Raw genomic sequence first — 25,916 nt, forward strand, 5'->3', positions numbered from 1 at the left:
ATGATAAAAGAGAGCACTGGCTTTGCAGTCAGGCCAGGTTTAAACCCTACCTTCCCGTTGACAAGCTGTATGACCCTTGGCAAGTTATTTCTACTGTCTGAGCTTTGATTTCCATACTCCGTAGGTTTTATTGTGAGACTCAAGCAAAATAGCATATGTTATCAATAATGGCTTAAACCTACGTACTCAATCAATTATATTTGTTTTAATCAAAGTCATCATAATTCAGTAGGAAATGAGAAACCTTGGTTAGGGCAAATATTAATAAACCCAGCTGTCTGATAAGAGCCATTGCGATCAGCAATAGACTAAAGCAGAAGCTGGTGAAAGTCAGAAGTGAGCAGAAGTTAGACTGGCACCTTGTTGGTTCATTCGCGTTCTCCATTCTATCAGCCCCAGAACCTAAGGCCTAGGGAGCCAGGGCAGGGGTGGAGCCTCTGATTCACAGCTGACCATGTGCCAGCTCCACCTAAGAATGTAGACAGAGTAGTCAAAGAGGCAGGCCGGGGGACACCATGCCTCTCATGGTACCTTCCAGAAACATGTCCTGGAATCCTGGCAGGCTGAGGGTCCACAATGCCTAGCAGGAGCCTGTTGCTAAGGGGGTGATAACTAGAACCAAAACAAAGAGGCAGGCAGGGGATGGGCCGCTATGGAGTCAAGACAATGCTTTTTTTCAGCTCATCCAGAAGCAGATCAAGCACAGGAGGTTGCTGAGGGCTGTTTCCGTTAGAAAAGCACCTCTCATGCCATCATAATCAGGCCCATTAAGCTACCATGAATATTACAAAGCACCTTATGTGACCAGCCAGGGTTAGGTGCATGTGAATAGTTGGAGGGCCTCATCCTCTATTTACGTTAAGTTAGTTCCTTGCAAAGCTAGACTTCATAGCCTGGCCCCTTACAGAACCAATTTTCCTGAGTTATGGTCCAATGCTAATCTCAAGGCTCTCACTGAGAGCCTAAGAAAAACCCCAGAAAATCTGCTTCCTACACTGGTCATTATGTTATTTCATATTCTTTTAAAAAAGTAAAACAACTCTTGTTTGGCAAATGCCTTTTAGAGTTAACAGATACAGTAGAAAGGCCATAGGTTTTGTGACTAGGGACCTGGATTGGAATCCTGGCTCTCCATACACTAGTGACACTCTGACAAGTGGAGGAATCTTATTTCTTAATGGAGATAGTAACACCTTCCTGGAAGGGTGTTATAGGAATTGCAGAATTCACTGGATGTTTACAATGTGCAATGCACCCTGCTAGAGCTTTATAAGCACCTCACTAAATTCTTACAGCAAACTTATGAGCCAGGGATTATTATCCCCACCCTATCTGCTTTCCAAGTACGCAGATAAGGGATCACCTGCATTGTATTAGGTAAATTACCGGGAATCTCCCAGCTAGTTGGGGAGGGAGGGGCAAAGGTGATGTAGGTGAAAGCTCTTAGGAGTTACTGAATGGGCGCCATAGGATCATCAGCTACCTTTTCCTGCTTCTCTTAAATACCTGAAATCTTCCCTTTTGAATGACAGAAAGACTGAGCGTTGGTCTCTCACGGTTTTTTTTTTTTTGGCGGCGGTGGCGGGGGGCGGGGGGGGGGTTGTTTTTTGATTTTTTCCTTTTTGCCTCTTGAGCAGTTTCAACTTAACATTCATTAACAGTAACTCTGTTTCATGAATATTTTATTCCCCCAATTTTTTCATGGTTTTAAATGTCCTATTTTAGAACCTCTATTACAGCAACGTTTGTTGGAATCGATTTAATAACCCTTTGAAAGCAGATAAACTACAAATCCAGGGTCTGTAAATGGGCTACTAGCTGTTGGATGGACACAGCCCTAATTTAAAAATAGGTCACTTTTTTTAAAAGTCAAACATACTAGAATGCTTGAATTCAAATGATGACTAAAACCTCCAGAGCCTAAACATACATTTCAATGATAAAGATTCCAAAAATCTTCAATGGCTCCTTCTCAGGAATTGCCACTAATATCTATGGTATCATTTTCCCATCCTTAAAATGATGGCAAATTCACATTTGGGATGAGGGGTTTAATTTTCGGAAACAGATAAAAGTCATTCAGAAATAAAGTTGTTGACTAAGATGAATGATTAAACTGGGAAATGTGGACTTTGGTCTAATGCCAGATCACTATTTGAAATATGAGACTGATGATCCTTCTCACAGCATTTCAGAATTGGCTAGAAAGACGTCATCAAATCCTAAATATCAGGCATTGGAAAAATACGCCTAGAAAGCCATTGAAAAGAGGAGGTCACTTTTTAAGGAAGAGACTCTGTGCTTCTGAGGGGAAGGATAACTTGGAGGTAGGAGGACTACAGTGACGGGGAGCTGTGATAGCCATGGGAAGACAAGGTTAGGTGTGGCCATGGGAAGATGAGCTTAGGTGTGGCCAAGGAGAACTTGAATTAAGCTTCTGAAAAGCAAAGGGGAGGCTGGGCGCGGTGACTCATGCCTGTAATCCCAGCACTTTGGGAGGCTGAGGCAGGCGGGTGAATCACTTGAGGTCAGGAGTTCAAGACCAGCCTGGCCAACATGGTGAAACCCCATCACTACTAAAAATACAAAAATTAGCCAGGCATGGTGGTGGGGATCTGTAATCCCAGACAGTCGGGAGGCTGAGGCAGGAGAATCACTTGAACTTGGGAGGCAGAGGTTGCAGTGAGCTGAAATTGCACCACTGTACTCCAGCCTGGGCGAAAGAGCAAGGGTCCACAAAAAAAAAAAAAAAAAGAAGCAAAAGCGAATAGGTGCTAAAAGCCAGAGAACTCTTTTCCTTGTTTAGTACAGATCAGATTGCTATGGAAAGAAACATCAGGAACTCTCATTTCAAGGGCCAAGCTTAAGTGAAAGAGGTGAGAGAGGAAGAAAGGTTGACATAGTCAGCACATGCAAAGAAAAGCAGAAGAAATCTCAGGCCACCACATGATAGTCATTGGTACCTGGGCTAAGTATCTCACATGTATTCTGGTGTATTCATGTGTTTTCTCATATATTCTGAGACACTCAGTTCATTATGCTCAAATCTAATTTAGCACTAATTTCCATTTTTCAGAGGACTTTTATATCCTTGTTTCAATGAATGCCCACAACACCCTTGTGATGTGAGTAGGGTAGGTAATGTTATGAAACCTATTTGATAGTAAGAAGGCCAAGATTCGGATAAATTTGTTGACTAATGAATCACCCAAGGTCACTCAACTTATTAGTGGCTAAACAATCACTGCTAGAACTTTGATCTGTTGGCTTCAACTTTTGAACTTAACTATCAACTACTTTTCTATCCTCTTTATCAACATTTATATTCTGAGATATTTTCTACAAAGAAATTGTCATAGCAATTTTAGCAGTCTTTATTAGTATATTGGATATAACATAAAGAATAGCTTCAAAAATTAGGGAAGACTCTTCTGATAACTTGTGTTTCAAAACCTAAGAATACCTACATACTTGTTCCATCACCCTCTTCCTTTGAATGAAGCAAAAGGGGTACAAATAACATTTCTTGTGATATAAGCTATGCTTTCTTTTCACGGATACTTAAGGTCTTCGACGAACAGCCAATTATTCTTCCTAAAACCTACACCACAGCAAAGACTCCTTCAGTCCTATTTGTCTGCCCAACCTAGCCAATACCAAGACAGATGGAGAACAGGTCCCTGTAAAGCTCTCATGACTCACTTTACTGTTTAGCTCTTAGTAATCCAAATAGGAACCCAGCAATATTTAAGTTTCAGCAACCTTGAAACCCAAACCAAGTTTTACTCCTACACCTGAGTTTGATCGAAATCTTCAAAGAATGCAAGGAAAGGCTAAGATGCAGACTGTTCAAAGATGGGATCTCTCATTAATTTCTTTCTTTTCAGCATCAGTGTGATACCTGTAACATACTTAGAACTTAAAGTAGATGAAGAAAAAAGTGGGAAAGTTGGAAGGAAGGAGGGAAGAAAGAAAAGAAGAAGGAAGGAGAGAGGGACAGAGTCAGGAGAAGGACCTACATCTTTAATCCTGACCAAGGATTAAAGCCTGGTCCTGTCTCTGTTCCTGGACCTTCTGGCAAGGCAAAGAAGTGAGATCCCTCAGTAGCCTGCTCTCCTGCTTTCAACCCTTGATGACTTTAATGAAGAACAGTTATAAAAATACTTGGTTTGTGTTCACAAAAAACCACCAAGAAACAGGGAAAAATGAAGACTGGGAGTTGACTCTAACCAGAGGCATTTTCACTAGGAATTCTTGGCTTGCTTTCTCTCTATGAGCTATGCTCACCTCAGGAGCTTTCATGTGGATAGCACAGAGATTTTCTTTTGAAAAGACTCTTACTATGCCTTATGGGGTCTGTGAGTTGCACTCTATCCTCTGGGGCATAAATTTACTAAGGAGATGGTGGGGGTCATCATTCTTCCACGGACAAGCACATCTTCTCTATGACTCCTGTCAATCTTCCCCAAGACTATGCTGGCATGGTAATCTACAGCCAGCTAGCAACCATGCTATGACTTATGCAGATTTTTGCTTCACGCATTCATTTTGCAATAATTTCTTGATTGTTTACCATGTATCTGGCACTGTGCATTATTTCCCCTCCCCTCCCGCACAACAGTACCATGGAAGACAGCAGAAGTTTGTGGCAGAGGGTTATGTTTCCCAGTGGCCCTTTGCTCATTTAGAACATTCTGAACTTCTTCCCAGCATCTGTGGAGGCAGAACCCTTCAGTGCACTGGGAGCAGGATCTACAATGGCTTCTAATTTACTAACACACAACGTTAAGATTTTTTTGCCTGGCTTTCAAGACATTTATCATTCAGTGGTACCATCCTCCCTTGCCCCACAAATATGCAAAGTGACAGATTCTCTCCTAATCTAGTCAGGCTCCCCTAGGCCCTCAAGACCCCAAACTTGTGTTCTCTCCTTGGCCCATTTAGTCCAGTTTTAGCAAAAATCCTGCTGAATCAGTTTCATGAAAATCACCCACCCTTGATATCTGATCAAATTCCTCATCCCCCATGCTCAGTATCTTGTCATCCTGCCCTACCTTCAGCAAGAATCCTATCAAAAGTCTGTTTAGCCTGACCCTCCCTCCTATCTTTGTTATTTTCCCTTAACAATTTTCGATCCAGTGACCTCCCACCCTGCTCCTTGGCTCTAAGTCTTCATCTGTCCTTGTATTTGGAATGGAATTAGTTCTATGTTGAGGTGTCTTTCTCCCTATTGCAATAGTTCCTGAATAAAATTTGCAAACACAATTTTAACTTCTGTCAGGTTCTGGTTTTCTTTAACACAAGCTCCTCCCAGCCTTCAGTATTTCCTTTCATGTCAGGGTCATTGCTAGTCCATATGGTACCTTTGTACAAATTAGAAACAAGTGTTTCTTCCTGAAATTTTTTTTATCAACAATCAAGAAGATTGTTCAGAATATACTAATTTTGTTAGAACTAAACATTTTATTCTCATCTTCCAGAAAATTATCATAATAACCTACAAATGATGCTATCTGCAGTGTGACTGTGCTCTTTAAATCTGGCACCTCTGGGCATGCATGACAGGAGTGCTGTAAGTTATGTCTTTCACTTGAGTGCTTCTACTTCTCACTTCCTTCCATATAATTTGCCACATTTCAAGTCTCAAATTACACCTCAGGCTCTCCATGACTATTTCCCTGATGACTTATTCATACACTCCCCAAATATTATTTGAGCACTTATCATGTGCCAGACTCTCATCTATGCACCAGGAATACACAGCAGGGAACAATGGGCAAAGATGGGCAAGGTTGCTGTTCTCATAGAAAGATGATACACAGATAAACAAATTGTTATATAATAGAAATGGTAGGGGTTCTACCTCAACAGTCAATCAGCTCTGGTGCTCACGAGGGGTCTCGGAGAAGCAGATTTCTTCTCTCTCTCTCCTTCAACATGCACTGAACTCCCATGAGAGAAACCCCAGCTTTCTGGAACACTTGAGGGTGACTGTATCCCCACAAAAGGAGTGCCCTCTTAGTTCAGGTTTGCACAAGAAATAGATCCCAACCTCTCTGTACATGGAACATCAGCATTTCTGCAGATGAAGAGAGGTGCCTGTCTGATCTGAATAGCCAGAACACTGGATTAGGAGTGTGACTGGGAGTCAGACCACTTTCCTGCTGGCCTGGAAGGACAGCTGTGATGGCTCCTTCGCTTCCTCCTGAACAGATCTCAGTGGATTTCACTGAGAGCTTCCGCAGCCACCCTTTTGGGGGCTGGGAACTCTGCCCACCACTGGGGTATTGCATTTACCCATGGCTTTAGCCACAGCTGATTTTTACTCATGGGTACCTCCTACTAGTCTGAAGCTGGAACTGTTCAATCCAGTGAATAAAATACCAGAGAAACAAAGTTTTAAAAGTGCACATCACTGGGGAATGAGATAAGTTCCATGAGACCTCTGCCATTCTAGCTCCACAGGAGACAGTGAACCTGCTAGCACACACAGCACATTACCCCTACCACCAGTATCTGAGAAACCTATCCCACAAAGATTGTCTATAATCCAGGAACTCATACAGAGTCTTTGCCACTGAAAGCATCCAGAGCTGAAGCAAGGTGACAATAAACTAGAAACACTAAACTCACATACTCAAAGGAAAAAAAAATTGTATACCCAGTGGAATCAAAATTAACTCAAAAATAATTAGAAGAAGTAGTCTACTCATATGAAAATGAAACAGAAAACTAATTCTGGCAATATGGAAAAAACAGGGTTCCATAATACCACCAAATGTCACACTAGCTTTCCAGCAGTGGATCCAAACCAAGATGAAATCTTTGAAATCTCAAAGAATTAGTAAAGTTTATTATCAATTTACTGAAGGAGATATAAAATAAAGAAAACCAACATAAAAATTTTAAAAAACAATTTAAGATGTGAATGAAAAATTTTCTGAAGAGATAGATATTTTTTTAAAATGCCAATCAGAACTTCTGGAAAGAACAGACACATTTAGGGAATTACAAAATGCAGTGGAAAGTTTTAACAATAGACTAGATCAAGTAGAAGAACTAACTTCAGAACCCAAAGACAAGGCTTTTGAGTTAACCTAATCAAATACAATAAAGAAAAAAGAACTAAAAGAAATTAAGTCTCCAGGAAATACGGGATTGTGTGAAATGACCAAACCTAAGAATTACAGGTGTTCCTAAGGGAGAAGAAAAGCAAAAAGTTTGGAAAACATATTTGAGGGAATAATTGAGGAAAACTTCCCAACTTTCTGGGCCTTGCTAGAGATTTAGACATCCAAATTTAAGAAGCTCAAAGAACTTCTAGGAGACTCATTGCAAAATGGACATCACCAAGGCATATAGTCATCAGGCTATCTAAACTCAATGTAAAGAAAAGAATTCTAAGGGTAGTGAGACAAAAATATGAGCTAACTTATACAGCAAAACCTATTAAGCTAACAGCTGACTTCTCAGCAGAAACCTTACAAGCCAGAAGAGATTAGAGTCCTATCTTTAGTCTCTTTAAGCAGAGAAACTGTCAGCCAAGAATTTTGTATCCAGCAAAATTGTTTCATAAATGAAGGAGAAATAAAGTATTTCTCAGACAAGCAAATACTGAGGGAATTTGTCAATACTAGATCAATACTAGTTCTATAAGAAATGCTAAAAGGAGTTCTAAATCTTGAAAGAAAAGGTCAATATGCACCAGAACAGAAACTCCTGAAAGCATAATATTCACAAGGCCTATAAAACAATAACACAATGAAGAAAACAAAGTCAGTAGGTAAAAATCTCATAATGACTGGAACAATATCTCACATCTAAATATTAATGTTGAATGTAAGTGTTCTAAATGGTGTATTTAAAAATACAGATTGGCAGAATGGATAAAAAAATCACAAACCAAATAGTTGCTGTCTTTGGGAGATCACACCTAACATGTAAGGATTCTTATAAACTCAAGGTAAAGGGGTAGAAAACACATTTCATGCAAATGGAAACCAAAAGCAAGCAGGAGTAGCTATTCTTATATCAGATAAGATAGACTTTAAAGCAAAACAGCAAAAAAAAAAAAAAAAAAGACAAGGAAGGTCATTATACAATGATAAGAGGATCAAGTCAAAAAGATATGATAATCCTAAATATATATTCACCTAACACCATAGCTCCCAGATTCATAAAGCAATTACTATTAGAACTAAGAAAAGAGATAGACAGCAATACAATAATAGTGGGGGACTTCAACATTCCACTGACAGCACTGGACAGACTATCAAGACAGAGAGTCAACAAAGAAATACTGAACTTAAACTGCACTCTAGAACAAATGGACCTAACAGATATTTAAAAACAATCTACCCAAGAGCTGCAGAATATACATTCTTCTTATCAACGCATGTAACATTCTCCAAGATAGGCCACAAAATAAGTCTCAATACATTTTCAAAAATTAAAATCATGTCAAGTACTTTCTCAGACCACAGCAGAATAAAACTAGAAATCAATTCCAAAAGGAACCCTCAAAACTATACAAATACTTAGGAATTAATCTGCTCCTGAATGAATTTTGGGTTAACAATGAAATCAAGATAAAAATTAAACATTATTTTGAATGAATGATAACAATGACACAAGTTACCAAAACCTCTGGGATATAGCAAAAGCAATGCTAAAAGGAAAGTTTATAGTGCTAAATGCCTATATCAAAAAGTATGAAAGATCACAAATTGACAACCTAACATCACACTTCAAGGAACTAGGGAAATAAGAACACACCAAACCCAAAGCTGGCAAAAATAAATAAATAAAATAAAGATCAGTGCAGAAGTAAATGAAATTAAATCTAAAGATCAATGAAGCAAAATGCTTGTTCTTTGAAAACATAAATAAATTTGATAGACCACTAGCTAGATTAACTAAGAAAGAAGATCCAAATAAGCTGAAATGAAAACGGAGAATTACGACTTAAACCACAGAAATACAAAATATCATTTAAGACTACTATAAACAGCTCTCTGCACAAAAACTAGAAAATATAGAGGAAATGGATAAATTCCTGGAAACATGTAACACCCCTAGTTTGAATCAGGAAGAAACAGAAATCCTGAACAGACCAATAGCAAGCATTGAGGTTGAATAAGTAATTATTTTAAAAACTCAAAAAAAAAAGAAAGAAAAGCCTAGTGCCAGACTACTTCACAGACAAATTCTAACAGACATTCAAAGAAGAACTGCTACCAATTTTACTGAAAATATTTCAAAAGATTGAGAAGGAGGGACTCCTACCTAACTCATCCTATGAAGCCAGAATCACCCCAATACCTAAGCCAGGAAAGGACATAACAAAAAAAGAAAACTACACACCAATATCCCTTATGAATATAGATGCAAAAATCCTCAACAAAGTACTAGCAAACTGAATCCAATAGCACATAAAAAAAAAAATCACCATGATCAAGTGGGTATCATTCCAGGGATGCATGGATGGTTCAACATACACAAGTGAATAAATGTGATTCATCACACAAACATAATTACAAACAAAAACCACATTACCGTCTCAATAAATGCAGGACAAACATCCACTAAAATTCAGCATCCTTAATGACTAAAACCCTCAACAAACTAGGCATAGCATAGAAAGAATACCCTTTATTAAAAAGTCAAAAATAACAGATACTGGTAAGGTTGTGGGGAAAAAAGGACCACTTATACACCGTTCATGGGAGTGTAAATTAGTTCAAAAACAGTGGCAGATAGTGTGGTGATTCATCAGAGACCTAAAGACATAAACACCATTCAACCCAGAATTCCCTTACTAGCTGTATAACCAAGGGAATATAAATCATTCTATTACAATGACACATGCACACATATGTTCATTGCAGCACTATTCACAATAGCAAAGACATGGAATCAACCTAAATGCCCACCAATGGTAGACTGGATAAAGAAAATGTGGTACATATACACCATGAAATACTACGCAGCCATTAAAAAGAACAAGACAATGTCCGTTGCAGGAACATGATGCAGCTGGAGGCTATATTCTTTAGCAAACTCACACACAAACATAAAACCAAACACTGCATGTTCTCATTTATAAGTGGGAGCTCAATGATGAGAACACATGTACACAAAGCAGAGAACAAAAGACCTGGGGGCCTACTGGAGAGTGAAGGGTGGAAGGAGGGAGAGGATAGGGAAAAATAACTACTTGGTGCTATGCTTAATACCTACCTGAGGGATGAAATAATCTGTACAACAAACCCCCATGACGTGAGTTTATCTATATAACTGATATGGTTTGGCTGTGTCCCTGCCCAAATATAATCTTGAATTATAATCCCTATAATCCCCATGTGTCTAGGGAGAGACCTGGTGGGAGGTGATTGGATCATGGGATCATTTCCCCCATGCTGTTTTCATGATAGTGAGGGAGCTCTCATGAGATCTGATGGTTTTATAAGGTGCTCTTCCTCCTTCATTCCTCACTCTTTTCTCTGTCACCTACTGCCATGTAACCATGCCTCTTCCCCTTCTACCATGATTGTAAGTTTCCTGAGGCCTCCCTAGCCATGTGGAACTGCGAATCAAATAAACCTCTTTCCTTTATAAATTACTGAGTCTCAGCTGTTTCTTTAGAGCAGTGTGAAAATGGACGAATACAATGACAGACCTGCACTTCTACCCCTGAATTTAAAAGTTAAATAATAGTAATAATAATAATAAAATCCATATATGACAAACCCACAGCTAATATAATATTGAACAGTGAAAAGTCAAAAGTATTCCCCCTAAGAACTGAAACCAGACAAGGATGCACGCTTTCACCACTTCTATTCAACATAGTACTGGTAGTCCTAACCAGAGCAATCAGGTAAGAGAAAGAAACAAAGAACACCCAAATTGGAAAAGAGGAAGTCAAACTATTTCCATTTGCTGATAATATGATCTTATACCGAGAAAACCCTGAAGACTCTTCCAAAAGACTCCTAGATCTGATAAATGAATTCAGTAAAGTCTCAGGTTACAAAATCAATATACACAAATCAGTAGCACTGCTATATACTATCATTGGCCAAGTTGAGAATCAAATCAAGAACTCAATCCCTTTTACAATAGCTACACACACACACACACACAAAATCCAGGAATATATTTAGCCAAAGAAGTGAAAGATCTCTAAGAGGAGAACTACAAAACACTGATGAAAGAAATCATAGATGACAGAAACAAATGGAAATACCACACTCATGGATTTCAAGAACAGATATTATAAAAAAAACAGAGAACTACAAAACACTGATGAAAGAAATCATAGATGACAGAAACAAATGGAAATACCACACTCATGGATTTCGAGAACAGATATTATAAAAATGGCCATAGTTTTCAAAGTAACCTACAAATTGAAAGCTATTTCTATCAAAATACCAACATCATTTTTCATATAATGAGAAAAAACAATTCTAAAATTCATATGGAACCCAAAAAGCCCAAGTAGCAAAGCAATCCTAAGCAAAAAGAATAAATTTGGAGGCATCATATTACCCAACTTCAAATTATACTACAAGACTACATTAACCAGAACAGCGTGGTACCGGTATAAAAGTAGATGCATACACCAAATGGAACAGAATAGAGAATCCAGAAATAAACCCAAATATTTACAAGCAATTGATCTTTGACAAGGCATACAAAAATGTAATTTGGAGAAAGGACACTCTCTTCAATAAATTGTGATGGGAAAATTGGATAGCCATATGTGGAAGAATGAAACTGCCTTTGTATCTCTCACCATATGCAAAAATCAACTTAAGATAGGTTAAAGACCTAAATCTAAGAGCTAAATCATAAAAATTATAGAAGAAAACGTAGTAAAACTCTTGTGGATTTTGGCCTAGGTGAAGAATTTATAACTAAGACCTGGAAAGCAAATGCAACAACAACAAAAATAAATAAATTGGACCCAGTTAAACTAAGAAGTTTCAGCTCCCCAAAAGAAATAACAGAACAAAAAGACAACCTACAGGATGAGAGAAAATACTTGCAAATTATTTTTCTGACAAAGGACTAATATTCAGAATCTACAAGAAATGCAAACAAATTAGCAAGAAAAACAAAACATATAATCCCATTAAAAAGTGGCCAAAGGACATAGATAAACATTTCTCAAAAGAAGATATACAAGTGGCCAACAAACATATGAAAAAATATTCAACATCACCAATCATCAGGGAAATGAAAATCAAAACCACAATGAGATACCACCTTATCCCAGACCAAATGACCATTATTAAAAAGTCAAAAAACAATGGATATTGCCATGAATGCAATACAAAGGGAACACTTATACACTGCTGGTGGGAAAGTAAATTAGTTCAACCTCTATGGAAAACAGTATGGAGATTTCTCAAAAAATTAAAAGTAGATCTACCATTCAATTTAGCAACCCCACTACTGAGGATCTACACAAAGGAAAAGAAGTCACTTTATAAAAAAAGACACCTGTACACATGTTTATCACAACATAATTCACAATTGCAAAGATACAGAATCAAACTAAGTGCCCATCAACCAATGAGTGGATAAAGAAAATGTGACTATATATGTACATGTATACACACATGCCATGGAATATTACTCAGACATAAAAAGAATAAAATAATGTATTTTGCAGTAACTTTGATGGAACTGGAGGCCATTATTATAAGTGAAGTAACTCAGGAATCAAAAACCAGATCCTGCATGTTCTCACTTACAAGTGAGAGCTAAGCTATGGGTACACAGAGACATATAGCATGGTGTGATGGACTTTGGAGATGCAAAATGGGGAGGGTAGGAGAGGAACAAGGGATTTAAAAACTGCCTATTGGGTACAGTATATACTACTCAGGTGATGGGTACACTATGATCCTAGACTTCACCACTATACAATTCATTCATGTAACCAAAAGCCACTTGTATCCTTAAAGTTACTGAAATGAAAAATATTTCTAAAAAGAAATGGCAGGGCAATAAAGAATATAAAATTGTAACAGGCTAGTGAATAATGAGGGGATTACTTAAGAAAAGATGGTCAGGGAAGGCCATTCTGAAGAGCTGATATTTGAATGAGAAATTAGCCAGGCAAGGACCTTGGGAAGAGCATTCCAGTTATAAAGAATATAAAAGTCAAAGACTGAGGCAGGACCATGTTTGGCATGTCTACATGCCAGGAAGGAAGACTGCTATGGCAGGAGAGAAGTAACAGTGGTAGGGAACACAGGCAAAGACGTCAGCAGGGCTAGATTATATGAAGTTTTGTAGCCATGTTAAAGACTTTTGATTTTATTCTAGGATTTTAAACAGTATTTACAAGTTATATGATCTGATTTAAAGTTTTAAGAAATCTCTCCGTCTGTGCTGCAGAAAATGAATAGGAAGAGCTAAAATGGACCAGGAAAGCTACTTGGGTGAAGAGCAGTTAGTCTATCTAATGTATAAGAGTACATTCCAATTCGGATGCTTCCTGATTTCAAAATATGTTATAAAACTACAGTAATCAAAACAGAATGGTTTTGGCATAAAGACAGCTGTATAAACCAATGGAACAGACTTGCAAGCCTAGAAACAAAATCATCAATATTCAGCAAACTGATCTTCAACATGGGTTTCAAGAATACTCAATGGAGAAAGAAAAGTCTCTTCAAAAAGTGGTCTGGGGGACACTATATGCACACGCAAAAGATAAAATTGCAGGCTTATCTTACACTATACACAAAAATAAACTCAAAATCAATTAAAGACTTAAAAGTAAGACCTGAAACTGGAATGGTGATTCCCAGGGGCTGGTGGAAGGGAAGTGGGGATTTACCAATCAATGGGCATAAAATTTCAGTTAAATAAAATGAGTAAGTTCTAGAGATCTGTACCTATATAGACCTGTACCTGTACCTGTACATTGTGCCTATAGTCATTAATACTTTATTGTACACTTAAAAATTTGTTAAGAGGATCGATTTCATATTAAATCTTCTCACTATAATAAAATAATTTTTTTAAAAAAGGAATGAAAAATCTTCAGTAATGCACAGACATTAGGAGGAGTCTTTAGAAACAGCTTTGAGACCAAGCTTCCAGGAGGACTTCCCTGTGGCAGGACCAGCTTGATAGGAACACAACTAGTCCACAGCTTGACTCAGCCTGACAGAGAGGTCCCTTCTGCATCAGGATAACCACTGGAGCATTGCTGCCCCATGCTTCCACTCTGCCACCAGGAGCTCAGTGGCTTGAAGTAGGAATAGAGCTCTACCAGGACCTAGTATGAATCAGGCAGTTCCTTCCCAAGATTATAAAAGATTCTGGGGTCATGGATAGGAGGTCTAGTCAGAGCCTGTACGTGAATGCAGGAGTCCAATTACCATATACCATGAAGATCAACACTAGATGCCAAGACCAAAGGAACGAGAGACAGGAATCAAGTCTGGAATATTGGTCCTAAGTGATTGGGCTGAGAAGATGAGATCAAAATGGCAGAAGGCCAGGAAGCTGAGGGAGAAGAAGCAATTTTATAGTCATTTGCATAATAACTTGATTAATATTTTTCTCCCCCATTAGATAAAAGCTCTGTAAAGGCAGGGACTGTGCTATATTTGTTTGCTCACCATAAAATAGCTTCATAATGGAGTACTACATTCTTGGTGTTTATTCAGCCAATGTAAAAAGAGCCATATAAAGAGATTTTCTATGATTTTTCTAACACTTCCACTGAGAACATTGTTGCCTAGTTTCCTCATGTAAGACACTCCCTGACTGATGATGTTTTATTTCTTGATATTGGTGCTTGTTTCATGGCTGTGTTTGCTTGTGAAAATTCATGGAGTTGTAAACTTAAGATTTGGGACCATGAGCCAGCAGATCTGACAATGCTAAACATACTGTGGTGCATGCAATGCTGGTTTTAGCCTCTGTCACAACTAGAAGAAGAATCCCAGAACCCTCAGTGTCTGGAACCAGGCCATCCTTCTCTGTCAGAGAAGTAGCAGAGTCTGCCAGGCTACAGGGCCCTAGCATATTTGGAATTACACATCATTATGTGGGCATTATCAGATCCACCATGTCAGAAGGGTGAGTGCAGACAGTAGTAATATATATCATACCCAGTGGAAATTATCAACTCAGGATGGGGCCTGGGCAGTTGTATTAGTCTGTTCTCATGCTGCTAATAAAAACATACCTGAGACTGGGTAATTTATAAAGGAAAGAGATTTAATGGGCTCACAGTTCAGCATGGCTGGGGAGGCCTCAGGAAACTTACAATCATGGTGGAATGGGAAACAAGTCCTTCTTCACCTGGCAGCAGGAGAGAGAAGTACAGAGCAAAAGGTGGGGAAAGTTCCTTATAAAACCATCAGATCTTGAAAGAACTCACTCACTATCATGAAAACAACATGGAGATAACTGCCCCCATTATTCAATTCCCGCCCCCCACTAGGCCCTCCCACAACACATGGGGATTATAGGAACTACAAATTCAAGATGAGATTTGGGCACGGACACAGCCAAACCACAGCAGCAGTCCAAGAAGCACAAATTAAGAATTTCGAGCAAGTAGACCTGATACAGTTTAGACATTTGTCCCTCCCCAAATCTCACATTGAAATGTAATCCCCAATGTTGGAGGTGGGGCCTGGTGAGAGGTGTTTGGGTCACGGGGCAGATTCCTCCCAGTTTGGTGCTGTCCTTGCCATATTGAGTGAGTTCTTATGAGATCTAGTGGTTTGAAAGTGTATGGCATCTCCCCAACACCAACCTCCTTGCTCCCTCTCTCACCATGTGCCATGTGTACTCTTGCTTCACCTTCCCCCATGAGTAAAAGTTCCCTGAAGCCACCCCAGAAACTGAGCAGATGCCAGTGCCATGTTTCCTGTATAGCCTGCAGAGCCATGAGCTAATTAAACCTCTTTTCTATGTAAGTTACCCCTAGTAATTACCAATCTAGTTTCAGGTCTTACCTTTAAGTTTTCAATCGATTTTGAGTTGACATTTGTGTATAGTGTAAGATAAGGCTACAATTTTATTCTTTTGCATGTGTATATACAGTGTCCCTCAGATCATTTGTTGAAGAAACTATTCTTTCCTCATTGTGTATTCATGAAACCCGTGTTGAAGATCTGTTTACTGAATATTGATGATTTTATTTCTGGGCTCACAAGTCTGTTCCATTGGTTTATATATCTGTCCTTATGCCCATACCATTCTGTTTCGATGGTGATGTGGTTCATGGTGAAACAGTATCCTATGATCACACACCCATTGTTACACCCTCTTTGCCGAAAATTTGGTCCATTGGTCTGAAGCAATGTTATACAAGATCCCATGCTGGTAAGTTAGGCATCCTGCAAGTCCTTAAGTGTAGTGCTGGGAGAAGTATGGCGGGCAGGCAGGGTGAACTCATATCCAGAGTAGGTATTATCAGTTCCATAAGGAGTAATTACTACCTCTCTGTAGGGTAAAAGAGCTATGATGTAATCAACCTGCTCCCAGTGGCTGACTGGTTTCCTCATGTGATGATGTCATGTTAAGGGTTTAGTAGTGTCTCTTGCTGACAGTTTGGGCACTCAGCTGTGGCAGTGGCTAGACCAGCCTTGGTAAGAAGGAGTCTATGCTGTTGGGCATAGCCTCCATCCATAAATGGCTCATTTTTCAAGCACTGGGGTGGCTGAGGAGAGAGCCTGGCTGACATCCATATGACAAGTTGCCCTCTTTGCCTGGTTGTTGAGTGCCTCTTCTCTGGTGGGCATTAATGTGAGGCAACAGAGACATACCTGCTTTGTTCTCCCTCCCAATGTCCATCCATATGTCTCACCCCCAGAATTCCATGTCTTTTATATTTTAATCTTGCTGCTTCTAGACTCTAATCACCCAAAAAAGTCATTTTCTGTGTTCATCCCAACCTCAGGCCACTTGTCTCTCAACACAAAGTAAACGATCAAATTCACTGCTTGCAACTATGCCCATTGACAGGATTTCCCTCTGGTACTGCCTATGTGGGTCACCTCTGAGTCCAGCTAAATGGCAGTAGTAGTTCACTTTGGGCTAGCACCTACATAATAAGCCCAATATTTTGGGGGGAGTTGGTCATAGAGAACCCCCTGTGAGGACATAGGTGTGAGGTGAACAGAGTCAGGTGACAAAGAAATATGGATCTTGGGGTAGGCCATTCTTGCATTGCTATAAAGAAATACCTGAGACTAGGAATGCAACTAGTCCACAACTAGTCCACAGCTAGCCTAGAAAAGTGAAATAGCCTATTAAAGGCTTAGCTAAGGCATTGGCTCTAGGATGGCTACTGGCAGTGTTTGAGTGCTCTTCTCCAAGATGACATATATATGCATACTAGTTTGTGTATGGTGCTGAGTACCCAATAGCTGCAATGCACATGTCACAAAATCAAGAGATGAATATAAGATTAGCCCTTCTTACCATCCCTGCCATAGACCTACTTATGGGATTTTTGCTTCCTATATCCACACAATTGGATTCTGCTAGACTAGATGTCCTGGTTGTTGGGGTCAGGGGTGAGATGGGAAGGGACCTTTCCACTAAGAGATGTTTAAAGATCCCAAGTTATGGCCCCTACCTATTCTCTTTGGGCTCCTCATACTGGTGGACCAATATGCAAAGTAAAGAGTATTGAGGTGAGGATATTCAACTCTGGTTACCTTGAGAAGCTAGGGTTCTACAACACAATGGAGGCAGAGAACTCAAGAGAGTCTTTATGGTGAATCCATGCCCAGTATTCCACGCCCAGCAATAACAGTAAACAGACAATTACAGCATCCAAAGCCCCAAAATGCCAAGGCAACCTAAGGACTCAGACATCTTGGGGACGGAGGTCTGGGTTGTCCCATCTGGCAAGCAAACTCCACCAGATGAACTACTGGTTGAGGGTGAAGATTGACATTGGAGGAGACCCTGTAATACAGCCTTGGAACTTTTTGGAATTAAGCTGGTTCCATTAACTCACGTACACTAAGTTATTTGTAGAGATTATGACCTGGTCACCAATGAATTGGGCTTAATGGAAGGCTAAGAAATCTGTATGGTGAATAGTGTAAGGTGTAGACTATTATTGATTGTCTTTTGTTCATGGTCTTAACCTGCTCTTGTTCTTACCTTTGATTCTAGGCACGGGTATAACAATCAGTTCCAGATAGGCTTTGACCCACTTTTCATTGAAAATGCCTTCCCTCAAATATGCCCCACAGGCTTCTTTGAAGGATACCTCAGGAAATACTATTGGCTCCATTCATGCACAATCCAGAAATGAAGAGGAGTTAACACTCCAAGAGGCAACCACTTGACAAATAGAGTTGTATCTTTCGGATTAATTCTTCTCCCTTTTGTTCTTCAGCTGGACCTATTTTGAGACACAGGGTACATGCTCCTTAGAAGATCCCAGAAGGTTCAAGCACCACGATAATAATTAATTTACTAAAATACTCTTGCATTGATTTCCCACGTCTCCTGTTCACTCTCCCCAGGCTCTCACTCCAATTCCCTAGGATCACATCCCCAAATAAACCATCTAAACACAAGCCCTTGTTTCAGGCACTGACTTCTAGGACCAGCACAGGTTAGAATACTCCCACAGTCACATTATTGAAGAATTGCCTCTCCTTTATAATTTTACGTCCAACAGCCACACCATCCTTACTCTTTTAATTCCAATAGGAACATTCTTCAGCTTCACAGGGACCTCCCATCTTGACATCACCTTACCTTCTCTGACTTTGTTTCCCATTCAACACAGACCCATAACCCACCACATTAATCATCTAATTATCCTTTTCTTGGAGACCCTAACCCCTGGGTCTTTCCTTAAAGCACCCTCACATTGAAAAATCTCAGAGAAAGGCATCTGTGGTTTTTGCTGCGTAGTGCCTATTTACCTTTTTCTTAATGACAGTTCTTCAATTTCCCCTGGGGGCCGCTCTTTCCGCTACCTAGTCCATGATGCCACAGGCAGAACATGTGATGGGGCTCAAGACTATCAATATGTTGCCACAGAGATAGGCACAGGAATAACTCAAGCCATCACGCCCAGTCAGAGCAAATGCCAGGACTTTTGCTTGAGTGACCAGGAAGAGTAAGGTGTCTTATTTTTGCCTCCCATCCAAGTACTAACCAGGACCGACCCTGCTTAGCTTCCAAGAACAGACAAGATCGGGCACGTTCAGGGTGGTATGGACGTAGACATTATTGCCTGTTTCAGAATGGAACTAATCCGGAAGAGGCAGAGTTAAGCAACGGCACTCCTAATGACATCATTTGAACACCTGTGCCAAATTTTATTTTAGCCATCTGGACACTTGGATGTTTCCGTTCTTTAGCTCATGTATCCCCTATTTAAGCTAAGTTGGGTTGGCTTTTCTTTTACTTGGAAACAGAGTCCTAATTAATTCTCCTCTACCAGTCTTATCATTTAACTTCTCTGCTTCTAATATGGTTAAATAAAAATCCTGCTCTAAATTCATAGTCTTCTAAATTAATTGCTGTCCTCAACACCACCTCACAATCACTCATTTTATAACACACATACACCTGGAATATATGTATCTCATATACACACATACATATAAACATATGTTTATTTCTTTTCATTAAATTGTTTCACATCCTTTCTGTTTTCTCTCCTCTTCTATAAATGGCTGTTTACAACTTTCTCTACCCTCTTCAAGCCTCCTTCTCATTCTGTCTTCTTTATACTCAGCAGAAGACTTGCAGGATAACTCACTAACCAAATCAAAGTCATCTTTCTTTTTTCAGTTCTTCTATTTATAAAGGTTACTAGCAACTAGTTAACAACTACAGTATAATTATTATACTATAAATATTATTGAATGAAGACTTTTTCTCTTTTGTATTTTAGAAACTCTTTGAACTTTATAACGCAAGACCTAGCACAGTATCTGCTATGTTGTTGATGCTCAGGACATATTTTTTAATGAAGAAATGATTCTTTTATCTAAGTATAATCCACGTAGTAAATAGATGTACATGTGGCATATATATATATATCGCATATGTATACATATCTCATATATATGTGGAATATATATGTATCTCATATATATATTTATATATGAACACACACATATAAACCTGTATGTGTATAATGTTAGTGGTATTATTAATTAGTACAGCCATTTTGGAAAACGGTATGGAGATTTCTCAGAAAACTAAAAATTGAATTATTATATATGATCCAGAAATCCCACTACTGGGTGTATACCCCACCCCAAATTGAAATAGAAGAGATGTCCGTACGCCCATGTTCATTGCAGAATTATTCGCTTCTGTTGGAAACAACCTGTCTATAAACAAACAAATGGGTTTTTTAAATGGGGTATATATACACAATGCAATACTATTCAGCCTTTAAAAATCAGAAAATCCTGTCATCTGCCATAACACAGATGAACCTAGAGGTCATTATGTTAAGTGAAATGAGCCAGACATAGACAAATACTATATGATCTCACTTATATGTGGAAACTTAAAAAGTTGAACTTATAGAAGTCGAGAGTAGACTGGTGGTTACCAGACACTGGGGGAGGGGAGAGGACCGGGAAAGAAGAGATGTTGGTCAATGGTTACAAAGTTTCAGTAGGACAAGAAGAATAAGTTCCGTGATCTATTGCACAGCAAGGTGACTATATATGGTTAATAATAATAATATATTGTATATTTCAAAATAGCTAAAAGAGAGGATTTTAAACATTCTCACCACAAATAAATAATAATTGGATAGATATGCCAATTAGCCTGATTTGACCATTCCACAATGTATACATACATCAGAACATCACCTTATACCCAAAAATACCATTATTTTCCATTAAAATAAAATAAAACAAAAATACATGCGTGTATGCTTTTTTATTAAATTAGCCTAAATCCTTTATATATAGACAAGTAAAAAAAATACATATGAAAGCATTTATCTTTTCTCCCATTCCCATACTACAGAGAATACTGATCGCGGAGGGCGTTCTTCTTAATAGAGAGCCTCTCTCTTCATCTTTAGCCTCTTCCTGATGCTTCCTAACTTCTGACTGAGAGTACTTGCTAGAGTCAACCCACATTTTAGAATAAAGCTAAATGCAACAGTAAGTAGCCAACAATAAAAATGCACTATGTCTTCTAAATTTGGAGAGCAACAAGAAATGTAGTAGCTGCTTAGAGTGGAACAGAATCTCAGGACTCATCTATTTCAACTGCACTGACAGAGGAGGAAACTGATACCTAGGGAAGTTAGGTGACATTTTCAAGGTCACCCGGCATTGTTGGAACTAGAACTCCACTTCCACCCCAGAGGTTTCCTCACGATAGCACTACTCTCTTCACGATGCCTACTATCCCATCCAGTTATTTTAGGTATAGACAGTTTTCCCAAAACCTCTCCTTATGCATTTGCCCATGCAGGCCCCAGGTCAGGACATGCAGAACGCAGGAAAACGATGTTTGTTGTGATCCTATCTATAAAAGTCTCTCATTGTGCTTAACCCAGCTCAGCCTTTCCATCTACAGTAATGAAGTGATTTAAGTTTGAAGTCAGTACCACAATCAGAAGGGCCAGTGATGAGGAACTTAGGTGATTAACAAAACTTATTTTTTCTACCCCATCAGCCCATTCCATTGACACCCCAACCCCCAACTCTAAACAATATACCAAAAAGGAAACTTTACTCTGCCAATAGCCCAGTCTCTGCAATGAGGTCCAGATATTTTGGAATACATTTAACCAGGAAGCTGAAGTGCCTCAGCATGTACTTTTTAAAAACTAGAGAATTGTGAAGAATCAAAATGTTTATCTGTTCATGACACAATGAGAAACATACACCTTGGAACTAAAAAATAAGTTTTTAAAAAAGGTATTTAGAAAAAGGACGAAGAGGCCAGGTGTGGTGGCTCATGCCTGTAATCCCAGCATTTTGGGAGGCCGAGGTGGGCACATCACGAGGTCAGGAGATCAAGAACATCCCGGCCAATGTGGTGAAACCCTGTCTCTGCTAAAATACACACACACAACATTAGCCAGGTGTGGTGGTGCATGCCTGTAGTCCCAGCTACTTGGGAGGCTGAGGTAGGGGAATCACTTGAACCCGGGAGGCAGAAGTTGCAGTGAACTGAGATCATGCCACTGCACTCTAGCCTGGCAACAGATCGAGACTCTGTCAAAAAAAAAAAAAAAAAAAGAAAGAAAGAAAAAGGAGGAAGAATAAGCAAGTAACATGCAAACACCATTTGGCAATACTATTTCCAAGCATGTAACCTTATAAAAGCTTTCAGTTGAATGGTATTTATTAAGCACCTACTATGTGATCAAGGGAATGTGCTAAGTCCTAAGATGAGAAAGATCACTGAGATGGGACCTCTGCCCTCAATGAGCTCCTGCAATGATTACACACAGTTCTCCTGACTCCTAATTCTCATTAAAGCCAATAGCCACTTCTTCCCCTATTCCCTAAATTCAACTCTTCCTCCTCCCATATTCTGTCATGTTCCCATTTAAGCCTCAACCATTTCTTTTATTTATTATTTGTATTTTTTGAGATACAGTCTCACTCTGTCACCCAAGCTGGAGTGCAGTGGCGTGATCTGTTATCTCTGCTCACTGCAACCTCCACCTCCTGGGTTTAAACAACTCTCTTTCCTCAGCCTTCCGAGTAGCTGGGATTAGAGGCATATGCCATCATGCCGGGCTAATTTTTTTTTTTTTTTTTTTAAGAGACGGGGTTTTACCATGTTGGCCAGGCTGGTCTCAAACTCCTGGCTGAAGTGATCTACCCACCTTGGCCTCTCAAAGTGCCAGGATTACAAGTGTGAGCCACTATGCCCAGCCAATCATTTCTTATTTGGGTAATTACAGTTAGTTTGTATTACAAGGTTGAGGAGCTCTTCACACTTGATTGAAATTTAGAAAGGTCATGTGTTCTTGTGCCTAGTATATTACCTGTGGCATTCTATTTACTCTCCAGACCTTCCTCTGGTCCTCACCCGACTTCCCTCTCTTCATGACTGCCTTCTTCTCTCTAATTCACTATCCTTCCCCATCAGACTTTCTCCTTCTCTTGTCCTTTCTGCTGACTCCATGAACCTAAAGCTAATGTGCTGCTAGGTGACTTGGATTTCCATTTCCATTTCCAACTCCAAATGTTTCCTTTTTTTTCCTGCCAAACTTTGGAATTACTGCATATTCCATATCTTCCAGATTTTTTCTCTTAAATTTTTTTTTATTTGTATAAATGTAAGGGTTACAAGTGTAATTTTGCTACATGGATAGACTACATAGTGGTGAAGTCAGGTCTTTTAGTGTATCCATCAGCTGAATAACTAATATACCCTTTAATTAATGTCTTATCATCCCCCCACCCTTCTGAGTCTTCTTTGTCTATTATTGCCTATCTATGTCCATATGTACATATTATTTAGCTCCCACTTATAAGTAAAAAGATGTGGTGTTTTACTGTTTCTGAGTTGTTTCACTTAAAATAGTGGCCTCCAGTTTCATCCATGTTGCTACAAAGACAGGATTTCATTTCTTATTGCACATTTCTTATTTATGGCTTAAGATTATTTCTTTTTATACATATGATATTTAAGATACATATATGATATTTAAGATATATATATGTATATATATACACACACCACATTTTCTTTATCTAATCATCCATTGATGGGCACTTAAGTTGATTTCATATATCTGCTATTGCAAATAGTGCCATAATAAAAACTTGAGTTCGTGTATCTTTTTGGTACTATGATTATACCAGACTTCTTTTCTCGTTTCCTTCCAACAGTCAGCAGAAGGGAAAAATTGCTCACCTCCTGAACCTGAGAAATTCACCAGGCCCTTCCCTTTGGAGAACCAATTGGTCAATCCTACTCCTAAAATTAGGCTTGTAACTCAGAGAACACAGGTCCCCCCTTTTAATTGTATCATCTGTGGTCCCCCAGCACACACCTCCCTGTGGCTAAAATGGGATTGCAGCCACAAAACAGAATTTCTTAGGATCTATTCACTCACGGTCTTCAAGAAAGCTCAGGCCCTTGAAATTCTTCCCAAATAATTCTGGGAAGGCGCAAGCTCATGCTTTGGCTGGCACATGCCTGTCTCCACGTACCCCCGACTTTTCTCTTCTGCCCTGGATCACAGTAATAATGACTTCCGTTGCTGCGGATGACAAAGGAGCAGCTGTGCTGTGGTTCCTGCCAGCCCTGCCAATGCCTCTGCCAAGGCTGCCAACTGAGCAGGGCTCATCTGGATCCCTCATGCTCTGTCCTTAACCATGGAAGATGCTGCTGCTGATGCCAGCAGAAAGAGCTAATTCCATCAATGTCCCCGCTGCCTCTGCTGTCAGTCTCCGTGCCACACCTCACGCACACCACTACAGAGACACTGATGTCAGCGACAAGGGCGTTCTCTCCTATTTCCACTGGCACCAATTCTGCTGACATCTTCAGCTCTCAGTAGCCCATGGAGATTTTAGCAAACCAATCTTTTATTGGTTTTTATCTATTTTTTACTGGAGCTCCCTAAACCCAGGACTCAGATATGAATCCAGAGTTGCTGAATCATTGGACAGCTGAGTGATAAACCCTTGGGCTGCACTTAGCACCACTCTTCCCCTCCTGTACTCACCCAGAATGTCTTTGAGCTAAGCCCTTGCTTTTCAGCTCTCCCTTCCTTAGAATGAGTTCTGTTCTCATGTAAACAGACCTCTGGCAGGCTTATCCTGCCAGTTCTCCCATTATGCCAAAAAATCCACTAAAGAGTACAGGAGAAAACCTAGGTAAAAATGAGTGACCAAAAATGGGGACATCTGCCCAGAAAAAGAAACCTCTTGACAATACCCTTTAGACATATACGGCCTAACACAGTGGTTCTCAACTGATAAGCTGCCATAAAGAAAATAAATTAGAAAATTTACTAAAGAGAATCCTGCTTATTTGTCCAGCCATTTGGTTCTTCTGAATGAGAACTTTTTCTCTTAATTATAGCTCTTAGTGACTGTCAGTAACGGACAGTTTATTTATTGCACAATTTCTTAGAATTCAATTCTCTCATGACCGTAAAGAGCTAATATTTCCACATAATCAAGTTCTCAATGTTTCTTAGGTCCTTATTTAGAGTTAGTGACTGGATTTCACAACAGTACCACAAGCTTAAGTCTACAAACTACTGCCTCATGCCCATTCCCTCAAGTAGACATTTGCAGGAGGGACAAACCCCATTGTAGTTGCACAAACTGTTAAGAGTGCTATGATTCTTCCAAGGTGTCTACCCACAGGGCTCATTCACATACTAGAGTCTCTTTTTCCTAGGAAAATTGAATTTTCCCTGAACATTTTCTCATAAGCTGGATTTCTTTCTTTTGAGGATCCCTGTAGCTTATATAAACCATCTCCACTTTTCTCTGGTCAAGCTGTGGTAAAGCAGAAGATGTCTGTTTCTAATTGTTTTCTTACTCTTGGCTTTGAACTTCACACGCCTTTAACTGATGCACTTCCTGAAATCACTTCTTTCCCTGGGAGTCTAGCATTGCTAATGCAAACCATGGTCAGCCCCTTGGGCAGGTTTTATCTGCACAGGAATGTCTTGATCAGAGATTGCTGTTCTTATATCCTGCTTGTGTGACTGTGGGTATTATTTGATTTGATTCTATTAGATCAAGTTCATGGTAGACTGTCTTTTCTTTCTATGCTACACTGATTTTATTATGCTTTTTACATGCCAGTGGTTCTCAATACTGCCACACTTAACCTTTTCTCTGAGAACATCCTTTCAGTAATTTATCAAAAAATTGCACACTGACCTGAGCTTGGGTATCTTCAGTCAGCTTTGTCTTGATCACAATTGT

General features: G+C 39.4%; 1 long non-coding RNA gene across 1 annotated transcript in view; it reads right to left on the reverse strand.

The window, feature by feature from the left end:
- Positions 1-25,916, reverse strand: part of LOC131380689 (uncharacterized) — a 46,654-nt gene extending 20,738 nt beyond the window's left edge. The window contains exons 1-2 of the long non-coding RNA XR_009208782.1: positions 25,872-25,916; positions 18,163-18,406 (exon numbers count right to left, since the gene is read on the reverse strand). This is a non-coding gene — a long non-coding RNA (uncharacterized LOC131380689). The remainder of the gene's footprint in view (positions 1-18,162; positions 18,407-25,871) is intronic.

The sequence above is a fragment of the Hylobates moloch genome, unplaced genomic scaffold, assembly GCF_009828535.3.
Source record: "Hylobates moloch isolate HMO894 unplaced genomic scaffold, HMol_V3 SCAFFOLD_11, whole genome shotgun sequence".
Taxonomy (NCBI): Eukaryota; Metazoa; Chordata; class Mammalia; order Primates; family Hylobatidae; genus Hylobates; species Hylobates moloch.